Consider the following 14,961-nt stretch of genomic DNA (forward strand, 5'->3'; position numbering starts at 1 on the left):
GCTGTGTGAAAGGGGTCACCAGTAAAAAAAGTTTGAGAGCCACTGCTCTACCCCTTCCTGGGGTGGGCGCTCAGCATGGGCCTCTATCCTACCCCCTGACACGTCCTACGAGGTCATCTGGCCTGAATGTGACTGTGGTATCTTCTCTCGGTGTGAGCCTCCAGGCCTGCTCCCCTACCCACATGGGAGCCCCCATGGAACTCTCCACCCCCTGCTGCATGCATGCTTAGTGTGAATCTGCAGGTCCATGGTGTGTGCACCTTTAGGGTTGTGTTGTTGTATGGTGTCATGGACTCACAGGACTCCTGCTCTCTCTCAGCTCCCTACGGTCCCTGGGAGGAACCCCCTTCAGTGCGACAGCCTTTCTCAGGGGTCCACTCTCTCTCAGGGGTTAAGCCCCTGGATTAGAGCCTCCTTCAGCACACAGAGTGCCCTCTAGCACTGCTTGGTCCAGACTTCCTTGTCCAGCTTGCCCTTCTTACACAGCTCTGTGATGGAAGCCACAGTGGGGTACAAACCTCCAGTATTCAGAGTAACAGCCGTGTTAGTCTGTATTCGTAAAAAGAAAAAAGAAAAGGAGTACTTGTGGCACCTTAGAGACTAACCAGTTTATTTGAGCATGAGCTTTCGTGAGCTACAGCTCACTTCATCGGATGCATAGCATATCGTGGAAACTGCAGAAGACATTATATACACACAGAGACCATGAAACAAAACTTCCTCCCACCCCACTGTCCTGCTGCTAACAGCTTATCTAAAGTGATCATCAAGGAAGGCCATTTCCAGCACAAATCAAGGTTTTCTCACTCTTCCCCCCCCCCACACACACACACAGACACACATACAAACTCACTCTCCTGCTGGTAATAGCCCATCCCTCTTTGAAACCTCTCTTTATAATGCGCATGATAATCAAGGTGGGTCATTTCCAGCACTAATCCAGGTTTTCTCACCCCCCCCCCACACACCCCCTCCAAAAACCACACACACAAACTCACTCTCCTGCTGGCAATAGCTCATCTTACAATGTGCACAGCAATAATCCAAGTTTAACCAGAACGTCTTGGGCGGGGGGGGGGTTGTAGGAAAAAAACAAGGGGAGATAGGCTACCTTGCATAATGACTTAGCCACTCCCAGTCTCTATTCAAGCCCAAATTAATAGTATCCAATTTGCAAATGAATTCCAATTCAGCAGTTTCTCGCTGGAGTCTGGATTTGAAGTTTTTTTGCTGTAAGATAGCGACCCTCATGTCTGTGATTGCGTGACCAGAGAGATTGAAGTGTTCTCCGACTGGTTTATGAATGTTATAATTCTTAACATCTGATTTGTGTCCATTTATTCTTTTACGTAGAGACTGTCCAGTTTGACCAATGTACATGGCAGAGGGGCATTGCTGGCACATGATGGCATATATCACATTGGTGGATGTGCAGGTGAACGAGCCTCTGATAGTGTGGCTGATGTTGTTAGGCCCTGTGATGGTGTTCTCTGAATAGATATGTGGGCACAGTTGGCAACGGGCTTTGTTGCAAGGATAGGTTCCTGGGTTAGTGGTTCTGTTGTGTGGTATGTGGTTGTTGGTGAGTATTCGCTTCAGGTTGGGGGGCTGTCTGTAGGCAAGGACTGGCCTTTCTCCCAAGATTTGTGAGAGTGTTGGGTCATCCTTCAGGATAGGTTGTAGATCCTTAATAATGCGTTGGAGGGGTTTTAGTTGGGGGCTGAAGGTGACGGCTAGTGGCGTTCTGTTATTTTCTTTGTTAGGCCTGTCCTGTAGTAGGTGACTTCTGGGAACTCTTCTGGCTCTATCAATCTGTTTCTTCACTTCCACAGGTGGGTATTGTAGTTGTAAGAATGCTTGATAGAGATCTTGTAGGTGTTTGTCTCTGTCTGAGGGGTTGGAGCAAATGCGGTTGTATCGCAGAGCTTGGCTGTAGACGATGGATCGTGTGGTGTGGTCAGGGTGAAAGCTGGAGGCATGTAGGTAGGCATAGCGGTCAGTAGGTTTCCGGTATAGGGTGGTGTTGATGTGACCATCGTTTATTAGCACTGTAGTGTCCAGGAAGTGGATCTCATGTGTGGACTGGACCAGGCTGAGGTTGATGGTGAGATGGAAATTGTTGAAATCATGGTGGAATTCCTCAAGGGCTTCTTTTCCATGGGTCCAGATGATGAAGATGTCATCAATATAGCGCAAGTAAAGTAGGGGCGTTAGGGGACGAGAGCTGAGGAAGCGTTGTTCTAAATCAGCCATAAAAATGTTGGCATACTGTGGGGCCATGCGGGTACCCATAGCAGTGCCGCTGATCTGAAGGTATACATTATCCCCAAATGTAAAATAGTTATGGGTAAGGACAAAGTCACAAAGTTCAGCCACCAGGTTAGCCGTGACATTATCGGGGATAGTGTTCTTGATGGCTTGTAGTCCATCTTTGTGTGGAATGTTGGTGTAGAGGGCTTCTACATCCATAGTGGCCAGGATGGTGTTATCAGGAAGATCACCAATGGATTGTAGTTTCCTCAGGAAGTCAGTGGTGTCTCGAAGATAGCTGGGAGTGCTGGTAGCGTAGGGCCTGAGGAGTGAGTCTACATAGCCGGACAATCCTGCTGTCAGGGTGTCAATGCCTGAGATGATGGGGCGTCCAGGATTTCCAGGTTTATGGATCTTGGGTAGTAGATAGAATATCCCAGGTCGGGGTTCCAGGGGTGTGTCTGTGCGGATTTGATCTTGCGCTTTTTCAGGAAGTTTCTTGAGCAAATGCTGTAGATGCTTTTGGTAACTCTCAGTGGGATCAGAGGGTAATGGCTTGTAGAAAGTGGTGTTGGAGAGCTGCCGAGCAGCCTCTTGTTCATATTCCGACCTATTCATGATGACAACAGCACCGCCTTTGTCAGCCTTTTTGATTATGATGTCAGAGTTGTTTCTGAGGCTGTGGATGGCATTGTGTTCTGCACGGCTGAGGTTATGGGGCAAGTGATGCTGCTTTTCCACAATTTCAGCCCGTGCACGTCGGCGGAAGCACTCTATGTAGAAGTCCAGTCTCTGTTTCGACCTTCAGGAGGAGTCCACCTAGAATCCTTCTTTTTGTAATGTTGGTAGGCAGGCCTCTGTGGATCATTATGTTGTTCAGAGGTATCTTGGAAATATTCCTTGAGTCGGAGACGTCGAAAATAGGATTCTAGGTCACCACAGAACTGTATCATGTTCGAGGGGGTGGAGGGGCAGAAGGAGAGACCCCGAGATAGGACAGCTGCTTCTGCTCCAGTTTGGAGCTTCTGCTCCAAACCTCCAGTAGTACCCTGCCATCCCATTAGGGACCTGGGCCTGTTTTCTGGTTTGAGGAATGGGCCAATCTCTGATCCCCTCCTCCTTGGCAGGCTCTGCCTTTAGATGGCCTCTTCCCACCTAGTGGCCCAGGTATGACACCTCTGCCATCCCCACCTTATCCTTTTTGTCCTCTGTAGTCGTCCAGCATCCTGGAGGTGTCTCATCCCCCTCTTTGTCTGGAACACATGGTCCTCCCAGGTTGGCCTGAAGACACAGATATTATTTATGCTCGCCCAGGCACAGTACTCCACTCCCCTCAGTAACTGATTCCCCAGGCACTGGGAGGTGGCAGGTGCTGCCTTGAGGCTGACAGCTAGGACCAGGAACCCAAAGAGTCCCATAGGGGTAATGGGAGCAGATTCCAACCCGGCATCTGGGTCCAAACGTACTGGCCAGTAGCCTTTGGTGATATCCCTGGTAGTGAGGTAACTTCTCCTCCCAACTTGATTAGGAACTTGTTAGCCCTAGGCATGGGGCAGACATCAGACACGGTGACAGCAATGAGCTTCTGATACATAGTCCACACGAAGTCTGATTGATCCGTCCTTCTTGGAGACCAGCACCACAGGACAGGCCCAGGGCTGGTGGGTAGCTGGATCACCCCTAGGACCAACATGTCACTGATCTCTCTCTTCAGGTCCTGGGCTTTTTTCCCCATGACTGTGAATGGGGAACACCTGGTGGGTATGTTATTTTTGTCTCCCCTCCCCCCGTGGACAGCTTTTAGTGAACCCAGGCCAGCTGGAGAGCAGTTGCTGGTAGGGACGCAGGCCCCTGCTCCCTGCCTGTTGGGCCAGGGTTAGCTGGTCTGAGAAGGGGATTGATTCCAGCGGGAGGCTGGCTCCTGTCTCAGGGAAGAGATCCACCAGGGGATTTCCCCCCCACCTTCTCCTTCCTCTGCCCACACACAAGCAGCACCAACCACTCCCTGTCAACATGTGGCTTCTTTGTGTTAACTTGGTACACTCATGCGATTGGGCCGCACCAGCACATGACTCACCTCCTTCAGCTGGTTCATGATTTCACAGGCCTGTCCCAGTTCCAGGCACCCTTTGCACTGAGCCGAGACTCCTCTCCTGGTCCCTGGTGCCATAGGAGCCAGCACACTGCCGTACCGGCCCTTCTGCTTTCCTTGGCCCCTGGCTAGATTCTTCCTGGCCAAGCCCATAGGCTCAGTGAGCTTTCCCTGGAATGTACTCCACCAGCACCACCCGTTTCCCATTCATCTTTCCCTCCCATTTATTTCTCAAGTCCCGGGGTCCCCTCACTTTTCTTCTGTTCACCAACTCAAAAGAGTGGCCCCCTGTGAATTTCTGGGACAGTGAGAGTTTTGCAGCCCCCTTGCCTGGTGCACTGGCCCCTCTGATGTTTAGAGGGAGGGACATGGTACTTCTGGTGAACCACCAGCGGCCCCCTGATCCCACAAGGTTCAGTTTTCCCGGTACCAGATCCCTTTTCTTACAGGGATCTTTCCCTGCAGTTCTTCCCCAGGGTCTTGCAACACCGGGGCCCATAAGGACCCTCAGCTTTTTCAAGGAAGAGTTCTTCTGTTGCTCAGTCTGGAGTTCAGCTGCTGGGTTCGGGCCAAGCCCTTGTTGGCTATGTCTCAGTTTCCACACCTCTTGGTCTCCACCCTGTTCCTGGTAACTCACCTCCCCCCTTTGGAGGTTCCACGCCCTCTGCTGGGTGGATTGCTGGTGCCAGACTAAGCACCCCACCCACCTTTAGCCACAGCCAAGACCCCAGGCGCTGTCTGGCCAGGTCTCCAATCCATTCCCCATCAGCACCTCCGCAGGTGCAGATCATGCACCCCAACCTCTTTGGGGCCCACTTTGGGTGCCCCATTTCAGATGTATCTACATGATTTTAACTGGGGGTCTGATCACCCCCTTCAGGGTTAGGTATGCATTGGGCACAACTGGATCTGGGTCCACCGCCTTGGCTGTCGTCACTTTAGCCCCCATCTAGGCAACGAGCCCACTGCTTTGGTTACAGCATCAGAGCCAGCTTGAGCCACCTCTCCCCGGTGCAGGACCAGCCAGTCACGCTCAACTCCAGGGATTTGGCTGCAGATAGGCAGGTAACCCAAGCCTCGTAGATCTTCCTTGTGCTACTAGCCAGGGAGAACATCCCCTCCTCCTCGCCAGCCGGGCCATTCACATGCTCACTGGCTCCTGCCCTCTCCGCCTTCCTATCTCTGGGTTCAGCTCTTTGACTGTTACAAGGTCTGGAGCCTGTCTTAAAGAGACTCAGTCACCCAAGAGTATGTCAAAGTTGATGTGCTGAAAGACCCCAGCTACCAGGCCCCCCCCATCCTTCCTCTGTCTGCACAGGAATCTGAGCCATAGACAGGGTGAATGGCTTTATATTTGGGACCTTCAGCCAAGTTATACAGTCCCTCAGCATCTGGTGGAGTTGCACCACACTAACAAGAATTCTTGGTCCCAGAATGTCTCCACCCTGTGAATATGTCCCAGTTGATCACCACTTTCCGCTCCCACCAGGGATCAGAGGTGCCTGAGCCCAGGGGTGTATAACAAGACCTATCTGCTGGACTTGGGGTGGAAGCCTGTCTGTGACTCCTCCCTGACCAGCTCTGCCCCCAGGAGCTGGTGGGTGACTGCTTCCTCCGAAGGGATAGAGCTGTGGAATAGACACACAGCTCGCTCTCTGAGCCTGTATTACAGGTTGTCTTCCCTTTGCCATGTTAACCCTTTGAGGGCTCTCTTGAGCCAAGATTTCCTTTGTTTTTAGACACTGCACCACTTTGTGTCCTTTTGCCTACAGTAATTACATCCCAGGTCCCATGGCGGGGGGGTCTGCCTACTCTGGCATTTGTGGGCACCTCTGCATCGTCTTCCTAAAGTCCCACCTCTGAGAGGTCTCTGGGTGACTCCCCTTCTGAGTCTCCGACTTGAATCTCCCCCCACTCATTTGCTAGTGTACCTGGTCCAGTAACCACATCTTAAAGTCTGGATGGCAGATGTTAGACAGCTGCTCCAATCACACCAGATTATACACGTCTTTGTGGGGATATTTTCCGAGTGGGGTGGTGACCTCCTTGTAGGTGATGTCTGGGGTCTTGCATAATCCTGGAAATGTTTTCTACACGCATCAGGGTTCAATTCAAACTTAAGCAGTCATGCCTGTTTGAACCATTTTTAGTCCCCGGATTCTGAACATCTTTATGGCCTCAGGGCCAAGCAGGGTGGGGTTAGAGAGCAGAGCTCATCCATAGGATCAACTGAGTTTGAATCAGAAGCCTTCTCACAGGCAGTGAGGTCAGCATCGAAACCCCTCCCCCATTACACTGGGGCACACTTTGGAATCTAGGCTTCCTAGTGAACTGGCATCTTGGGGTCCTTCCCCACGTACCCCATCGCAAGTCCTCTTTGCCTGCTTCTCCTCCAACTCCAGTTCCTGTTTCCGCTGCTCCAAGCCGTTTGCTAACCTGCTAGCCTCCGCTCCTCCAGCTCCTGCACTCTCAGCTCCAGTTTCCATCTCTTTACCTCCACTGGAGGGAACCCAGGTTGGGATGTCCCCCTCCTGACTGGGGAACCAGGTCTGGTGGACCCGCTGCTGCTGCCAGGCTCTCCGGGTGTCCAGAGAGCCCCACTAGGATCTGGCCCTTGCTCTTTGGACTGGTCACTCTCTACCAGCTAGGCAATCAGCTGCTCCTGGGTGAGCCTCCCCACACTCAGCCCTCTCTCCCTGCACCGACCTGCAAGGTCCCTTTCAGGGAGCTGGTTCTAGGCCCTTTCCTTGCTGGTTCCTTCAATTCCTCTTGTTTTATTGCTGGCAGCCACTCACTGCAGAGCCCCTCCGCTCTCAGCCAACTGTCTACAGGGTGCATCCACCAACCGCCCTCTGCTACCAAGTTGTCATGGACTCACAGGACTCCTGCTCTCTCTCAGCTCCCTACGGTCCCTGGGAGGAACCCCCTTCAGTGTGACAGCCCTTCTCACGGGTCCACTCTCTCTCGGGGGTTAAGCTATAAGCCCCTCCATCTCCTGGAACTGCACCTCTCTGAGCCTCCAGCACGCCTGTCTCTCCCCGTGGGCCCCATCAGGGAGTTCATTCACTCTGGACTCCCAGGGCCTCCACTCCCAGAAGGAATAATGTAACCCTGATCTCTAGACCGGAGTGACTCTCAGCAAGTGTAAAACAGAAGAGTTTATTGAGCATCTGAACACAGCATAGGAAACTCTCAGGGCCTCAGGCCTGGCCTCCTTCAGCACAGTACATCTAAGTCTCCCTTGCATCCAGGTGGGCTCTGGCTGCTCTCTCGCCCCAGTCAAGAAGCCCCCTCCTTCCAGCGATCATCCTATATCACCGGCCACAAGTATTCATGCAAAACACTAAGAAAATCCCCCAATTCATCAAATCTGGACAATACAATGTGACTCCCAGCCCAGGTGCCGGGAGCCTCACCCAGCTGCCCTGGCCCTGCTGATCCTCCAGTGAAACCTCCTGAACATCCTTCAGCCAGTTTAAATGGGCCAGATCCTTCTCTCTCTCTCTCTCTCTCTCTCTCTCTCTCTGTGTGTGTAGAGAGAGAGATTCCACCCCATTGTGTGTGTGTGTGTGTGTGTGTGTGTGTAGAGAGAGGGAGAGATTCCACTCCAGTCAATGGGAGCTTTGTGCACACAGTGGCTGGAGGATTGGGTCCTTAATACCGACTGAGTGCTAGGTGGTTGGACAAAGCCTGGAGATGAACCCCCTTCTTTCCTGCGATGGGACCTGGACAGTCCTTTGCCTTTGGGGAACCCATGCCCCAGTTCTAAGTTGATGTGCCCAGCACCAGGAGTGCGGAGTTCTCTGAAAACATCACTCCAACCTAATGTGGCTTGCTCTGTATTTATCTGGCCGACCACCTTTCTTCTTCCGAGACTCAAGCACATTGTGGCCGTACAGGACCATGCTGAGGCTGTCCCAAACACACCCAGCAACTGAGAACCTAATTCTTCCTGGTAGGAAGGGGCAGGGCTTCAATCAGTCTGAGTGGGGTGTGTTCTGGTGTGGACAGAAAGCACAACGTGAATTCATGCCAGGGATGGGAATTTTAGCATGAACGAGGGAATTGATTGGTGCCTTTATACCAGTATGAAGCACTCAGTGGTGGCAAGACAGAGGGCTGCTTCAGAAGCCAAATATTGTAAGGGGTGTCTAGATTTGGGATGGGGAGCTGTAGTAGAAAGCACCGATTACTAACCAAGGCTGGCTGAAGCTAGCTGCTCCCTTCTGCTTGTATCCACCTTGACAGGGGATGCTATGGCAACGAGGAAAGGGAGGCAGAGGGTGCTTAGCAACTAGAAGGGGCTGACAGCAGGATTTTGAGAGGGACAGTTGACAAATGGCAGCTGGAGTGTTGAATGACTGACCGGGAAAATAACAGAATGAATGTTCCCCTTTTTCATGTAGTGACTTCGAAGTGCACAGCTGTATGGCATGTGGGGGGACAGCCAACTCCATGCAGGCAACACCCACACCCCGGACAAACAGATAAACTCCCACAGGGTGTGAGCCATTGCCAGTTATTACAATGAGAACAGGAAGTGGCACAATGGGAATCTGTTCCCCAGGTGAGGGCTGTAACAGGCAAGAGGAGAAAGTACAATGTTAATCTTTTCCTCGTGACTACAGGAGTAGGAGGTGGCATGAAAAGATTCCTTGTCCCCTGGCGACAGTTGTAGTGAGTTCAGGAAGTGGCATTACATGAATTGGGTCCCACAAGAACAGTTGTAAAAAGAACAGGAAGTGGCGTTGTACAACTGGTATCCTGGGAACTGACCTGTTAGTGACATGGTGAGGGGTTGTGGCAGGTCAGGCTTGAGATGCAGCAGCAGAGCTGAGAATACAACCCCAGACTGGAATAGCAGTGTGCTCTGAGGAGCGTGGGGCAGAGCAGGGGGCTCCTGGTCGGGATGGAGGGGTGTCATGCAAGCTGTGTGGATGCCAAACTGGAATATTGAGGGAGTTTCAGGTCAGTCTGCAGATAACTCACAGAAGATGCTTGTACAGTACTAGATTGAATATTGATTTATTTTTTAAGTGTAGGCCAATCTTCTGGATAAGGTTTTATGTTAGACTTACATTTGAGCTAAATAGTTCTTCAAGCCAAACAGAAATGCTGCCTTAGAAAGTACAGTTTGAAAAACTGCCTTGAAATGTTTTAGCTCATTCGCATGGGCATCACAACATGGGGAGTAGATGGCCAGCCCTCTGTGGAGAAAGAGTTGGTTCGGGACTATTTAGAAAAGCTGGACGTGCACAAGTCCCTGGGGCCGGACGAGTTGCATCCGAGAGTGCTAAAGGAATTGGCGGATGTGATTGCAGAGCCATTGGCCATTATCTTTGAAAACTCGTGGCGAACGGGGGAAGTCCCAGATGACTGGAAAAAGGCTAATGTAGTGCCAATCTTTAAAAAAGGGAAGAAGGAGGATCCTGGGAACTACAGGCCAGTCAGCCTCACCTCAGTCCCCGGAAAAATCATGGAGCAGGTCCTCAAGGAATCAATCCTGAAGCACTTACACGAGAGTAAAGTGATCAGGAACAGTCAGCATGGATTCACCAAGGGAAGGTCATGCCTGACTAATCTAATCGCCTTCTACGATGAGATTACTGATTCTGTGGATGAAGGGAAAGCAGTGGATGTATTGTTTCTTGACTTTAGCAAAGCTTTTGACACGGTCTCCCACAGTATTCTTGTCAGCAAGTTAAAGAAGTATGGGCTGGATGAATGTACTATAAGGTGGGTAGAAAGTTAGCTAGATTGTCGGGCTCAACGGGTAGTGATCAATGGCTCCATGTCTAGTTGGCAGCCGGTGTCAAATGGAGTGCCCCAGGGGTCGGTCCTGGGACCGGTTTTGTTCAATATCTTCATAAATGATCTGGAGGATGGTGTGGATTGCACTCTCAGCAAATTTGCGGATGATACTAAACTGGGAGGAGTGGTAGATACGTTGGAGGGCAGAGATAGGATACAGAGGGACCTAGGCAAATTGGAGGATTGGGCCAAAAGAAACCTGATGAGGTTCAATAAGGATAAGTGCAGGGTCCTGCACTTAGGATGGAAGAACCCAATGCACAGCTACAGACTAGGGACCGAATGGCTAGGCAGCAGTTCTGCGGAAAAGGACCTAGGGGTTACAGTGGACGAGAAGCTGGATATGAGTCAGCAGTGTGCCCTTGTTGCCAAGAAGGCCAATGGCATTTTGGGATGTATAAGTAGGGGCATAGCGAGCAGATCGAGGGACGTGATCATTCCCCTCTATTCGACATTGGTGAGGCCTCATCTGGAGTACTGTGTCCAGTTTTGGGCCCCACACTACAAGAAGGATGTGGATAAATTGGAGAGAGTCCAGCGAAGGGCAACAAAAATGATTAGGGGTCTGGAACACATGACTTATGAGGAGAGGCTGAGGGAACTGGGATTGTTTAGTCTGCAGAAGAGAAGAATGAGGGGGGATTTGATAGCTGCTTTCAACTACCTGAGAGGTGGTTCCAAAGAGGATGGTTCTAGACTATTCTCAGTGGTAGAAGATGACAGGACAAGAAGTAATGGTCTCAAGTTGCAGTGGGGGAGGTTTAGGTTGGATATTAGGAAAAACTTTTTCACTAGGAGGGTGGTGAAACACTGGAATGCGTTACCTAGGGAGGTGGTAGAATCTCCTTCCTTAGAAGTTTTTAAGGTCAGGCTTGACAAAGCCCTGGCTGGGATGATTTAATTGGGGATTGGTCCTGCTTTGAGCAGGGGGTTGGACTAGATGACCTCCTGAGGTCCCTTCCAACCCTGATATTCTATGATTCTATGATTCTATGAAAATGGAGTCACCTTGGTTATGACACTCACATCCATGCACATTTTGTTCTGGTTGCCACTGATTGAAAGACTTGGTTATTGGTTTTCTTCCTTGAAAGCACTTTTGTTTAAAAATCAGAGTGACTTTGACTTGGTGAGGGATGGATTTTAGCTTGTCATCAGTATAGTCAAACTTGAGGACTAAAGAATCAAGGCTGCTGCTTCCAATTTAAAGATAGTACAGTAGCTCTGCCATTAGAAAAAAAAAGTTAATTTCAAAGCCTGGAGCATGAATCAGCTCATTTTTATCTTAAAATGTTAAGTGCCAGATAGATTATCTTCTGCCGTAGGTTCTGCTGATTTAGAGCCTGAAATCAGGATTGCAGGCTGGAGATGGTGGATTTCAGATACTACACAGCTTTCAGGAGTGCGCTATCTAATCCACGCATGCCAGTTTAAAGAGGCAAAGAGGAACCCCACCTATCAGTCAGAAGCAGATGGGAGAAAACTGGAGAGAGATGTGGACTTTGAGAGAGAAAGAGAGAAATTATAGTAAAGATCAATGCAAGATTTTGCCTTCAGCTATAGCCAGAAAATCAATCTGGAGAAGGCAGTTGAGAGGTTACTTCGAGAGGCCCAACAGAGCTCATAACCCCTCTGAGTTGGGCTTGAAATGTCCCCTCTTATTTGGAGCACAGTGGAGATGTTGGTCATTAACAGAATGGAACAGCAGCATCACCTTGGCAGCGGGTGGACAGAATCTGAAAGGGAGAGGTGGGTTTTTAGTCGACTCTGGACGGAAAGCACAAAAAGGGCCTTCAGCCAGGTACAAGTTGGAACGTGATTTGCTAGCTGCTTGTAGATGCCGCCTTAAAGAGTCAGGCTATGCTTGCTGTTAGGATCAGTTAAGACTTGGCTCCCTGGAGTCAAGTGACATGTTTGTGACATGGCTGGCTATGGGTTATCTGGCTACAAGAAATGGCTTTTTTGTGCCCCCCACTCCAACCCAGGAATTTGCTCCCAACAGCAATAGTGGGACAGTGTGTGTAAGGGTTGGAAGGCTGGCTGACAGTAGATGAGACTGGGGTTGAAAACAAACTCTAATCTATGATATCCATATTGTAGTGCCATGCAATCATCAATGTATTTATCCCCACACCACTCCTGAAAGGGAGGGAAATGCTATTATCTCCATTTTACAAATGGGAAAACTGAGGCACACTCAGCCAGGTTCAGACAGGGAGTCTGTGGCAGAGCAAGCAATAGACCCTGGGTGTGTCAAAACACAGGCTAGTGCCCTAGCACTGGGCCATACTTCGTGTGTTGGTCTTATTGTAATCACAGGCACGTATCGGACAAAATTCAGTGGGAGTTACACCTACTTACACCAGAGCTGAATTTGGCCCCCTGACTCAAAGATCAAGACTAAGAACCATGTTCAAAAACTAAGCTGGGGAGTTGGGGAAAATGGAAGCAAATGGTTTCAGAAGCAAATAAATCCTCCTCTAAATCTCCTTCCACCCCCTTCCACCCCGCTGCACTCAGGAGAGCTCTCTGCCATCCTCTGCACTTGACCGCTGTGTGGAGCATGCTTGGCTGGCTTCCAGAATTCCACACATGCAGTGTGCACTCGAACCGTGTGGAACGGAGAGGAGTCTGTGTCCTTAGTGGATGAAGCAGGCTCTGCAGGAGATCTGATTCTGTAACTGGCTCAGGAAAGAAGGCCTCTTAAAAGTCAATTAGAGGACCGTAAAAATAAATCAGACTAAGACATTATGGGGCTGCCAGAAAATCTGGACGAGGTCAGTGTTGCTGAATGTTTTCTGTTGAAGGGATTCTGAATGCTTTTGACTGGGCGAACTTCTCTGTCTCTGGGTCAGTCTGATCTGAAGGCTAACCCTAGAATAACTCTTCTAACATGTCAGTCTAAGGCCTCAAGGAGTGAAGTAGTACAGGAAGCAGAATACACAGGATTGGGCACTGAACTGCAGGTTAGGAGAGCTGGGCTCTATTCTCTGTTTGCCCCTCTGTGCCTTGGTTTCCCCATCTGTAATGTGGGGATAATAGTATCGCTGTTCCTTTGTAAAGTGCTTTGAGATCAATGGATGAGAAGTGCTAAGTAAAGAAGTCAGCATACTGGTTTGGATTATAAAACTACTGCTTTCCTAGGAATGCAGGGAGTTTGTTCCAGTTAAAATGTCCATTAAGGCATTTACATTCATGGGTGTCGCACACTGGACGAAGATCCTGCAATCAGCCCATTGCATAAATTGGACGCACGCTTTGTGGGACCCAGAGAATGCATGGCACTATGTTGCATGCCTTCAATATGCAGGCAGGAGCGGGGAGGGGAGGATGTAGGCTAAGGAGCACTCAATGGCTGTGCAAGGAGCTGATGGCTCTGTTCTGTGTGTGTAAGTGTATGAGTGGGCCTGTCTAAACCCCTGGTAGCTGTGAGAATTCACTGGCCCATAGTCTTTTGGCTGGGGACAGTATTTCCATAAACCATAAAGAATTTCACAGATGAAATAGCACTGGCAATTATGAGGAATATGATTAAGAGCTAGATTGTGCCTTTAGGGCACCTGCCTGCATTGGAGAGGGCAAAGAGGGACTTTGCAATGCCAGCAGCTCCTGCAGGGAGGCCCAGAACCCGCATGGGTGCTGGGGGACTGCACACAGCACTAGCAGCTTCCCTGATTGGTGCATACAGGGTTTCCCCTGGGCCTTCTGCACTGAGTCTAGGATTGGGCCTGCCCCCTGCAGAAGAACGCTTCGGGTGAGGAGGGCAGCTGCTCACAGAGCTTGGCACCATCTAACCCAGTGGTTCTCAAACTTCTGTACTGGCGACCCCTTTCACATAGCAAGCCTCTGAGTGCAACCCCCCTTATAAATTAAAAACAGTTTTAAATATATTTAACACCATTATAAATGCTGGAGGCAAAGCGGGGTTTGGGGTGGAGGCTGAGAGCTCGTGACCCCCATATAATAACCTTGTGACCCCCTGAGGGGTCCCGACCCATATTTTGAGAACCACTGATCTAAACCAAGAGTTGAGTTTGTACAGTGTTATGGATAGTCCCAAACTTACCCTGGGGTGGCACCATTAAAGTACCTGCTGATGTATCCACAGCACAAGGCTGAGGTTACTGGGGTGCTTATATTGGTCCCAGAAAAGCTATGACCTCACCCACTTTGTCTCTCTAATCGCCTGGGACTGACAGGGCTACAACAACACTGCACAGCTATAGGAGCTAGGTATTACTCACCAGGCCCGCACTCAGGGGTTAAGCTGAGCTCAAGGCCATGGGACTGTGATCCAGTCAGTCCAGCAGGGAGTCTCCAGAGTTTTTCCAGCTTGGATCCTATCTTTGGGCCAGTGGTGGCCATAAACCAATGCAATTTCCATGTTCCCTGCGGGGTGCTGCACCCAGGCACAGCTCTCCAGGCCACCAGCCAAGCAGCATCCCCAGTTCCCCATTCAAGGGCCTGGCTCCACTTCAGCACCACCAGCCCGTGGCAGAGTGTGAATTTCCTCCCTTCTCCGAAAGCTGGGTTTCAGCTCCACAGGGCTGGAGACAGCTGAGTCAGCACAGCAAGGAGAAACCTGCTCTGCACTAGTGGAGAAGGGGCTGGAGGGGGCCTTTCAGAACCAGGGGCGAGCCCTGGACTGGCATCTCTGGAGAGAGCTTGTTCTGCAGAGGAGTCATCCTCCCGCCCAGTCTCCCACAGTGTGCTGGATTCGTTTTTCTGTTGAGCCTGCCGCTGGTCCGCTCCACTGACCATGCTGCTGGGAAACCTTGTGCACCTGCTTAGATCTGCACTCATGAGCT

The 14,961-nt window shown here is 50.5% G+C and overlaps 1 protein-coding gene across 3 annotated transcripts in view; it reads left to right on the plus strand.

Annotated features, from left to right (window-relative positions):
* The window catches only part of PSD (pleckstrin and Sec7 domain containing), a 114,436-nt gene that overhangs the window by 66,843 nt on the left and 32,632 nt on the right, over positions 1-14,961 (plus strand). The window lies entirely within an intron of this gene.

Source organism: Natator depressus, chromosome 7 (genome assembly GCF_965152275.1).
Source record: "Natator depressus isolate rNatDep1 chromosome 7, rNatDep2.hap1, whole genome shotgun sequence".
In the NCBI taxonomy this organism is placed as follows: Eukaryota; Metazoa; Chordata; order Testudines; family Cheloniidae; genus Natator; species Natator depressus.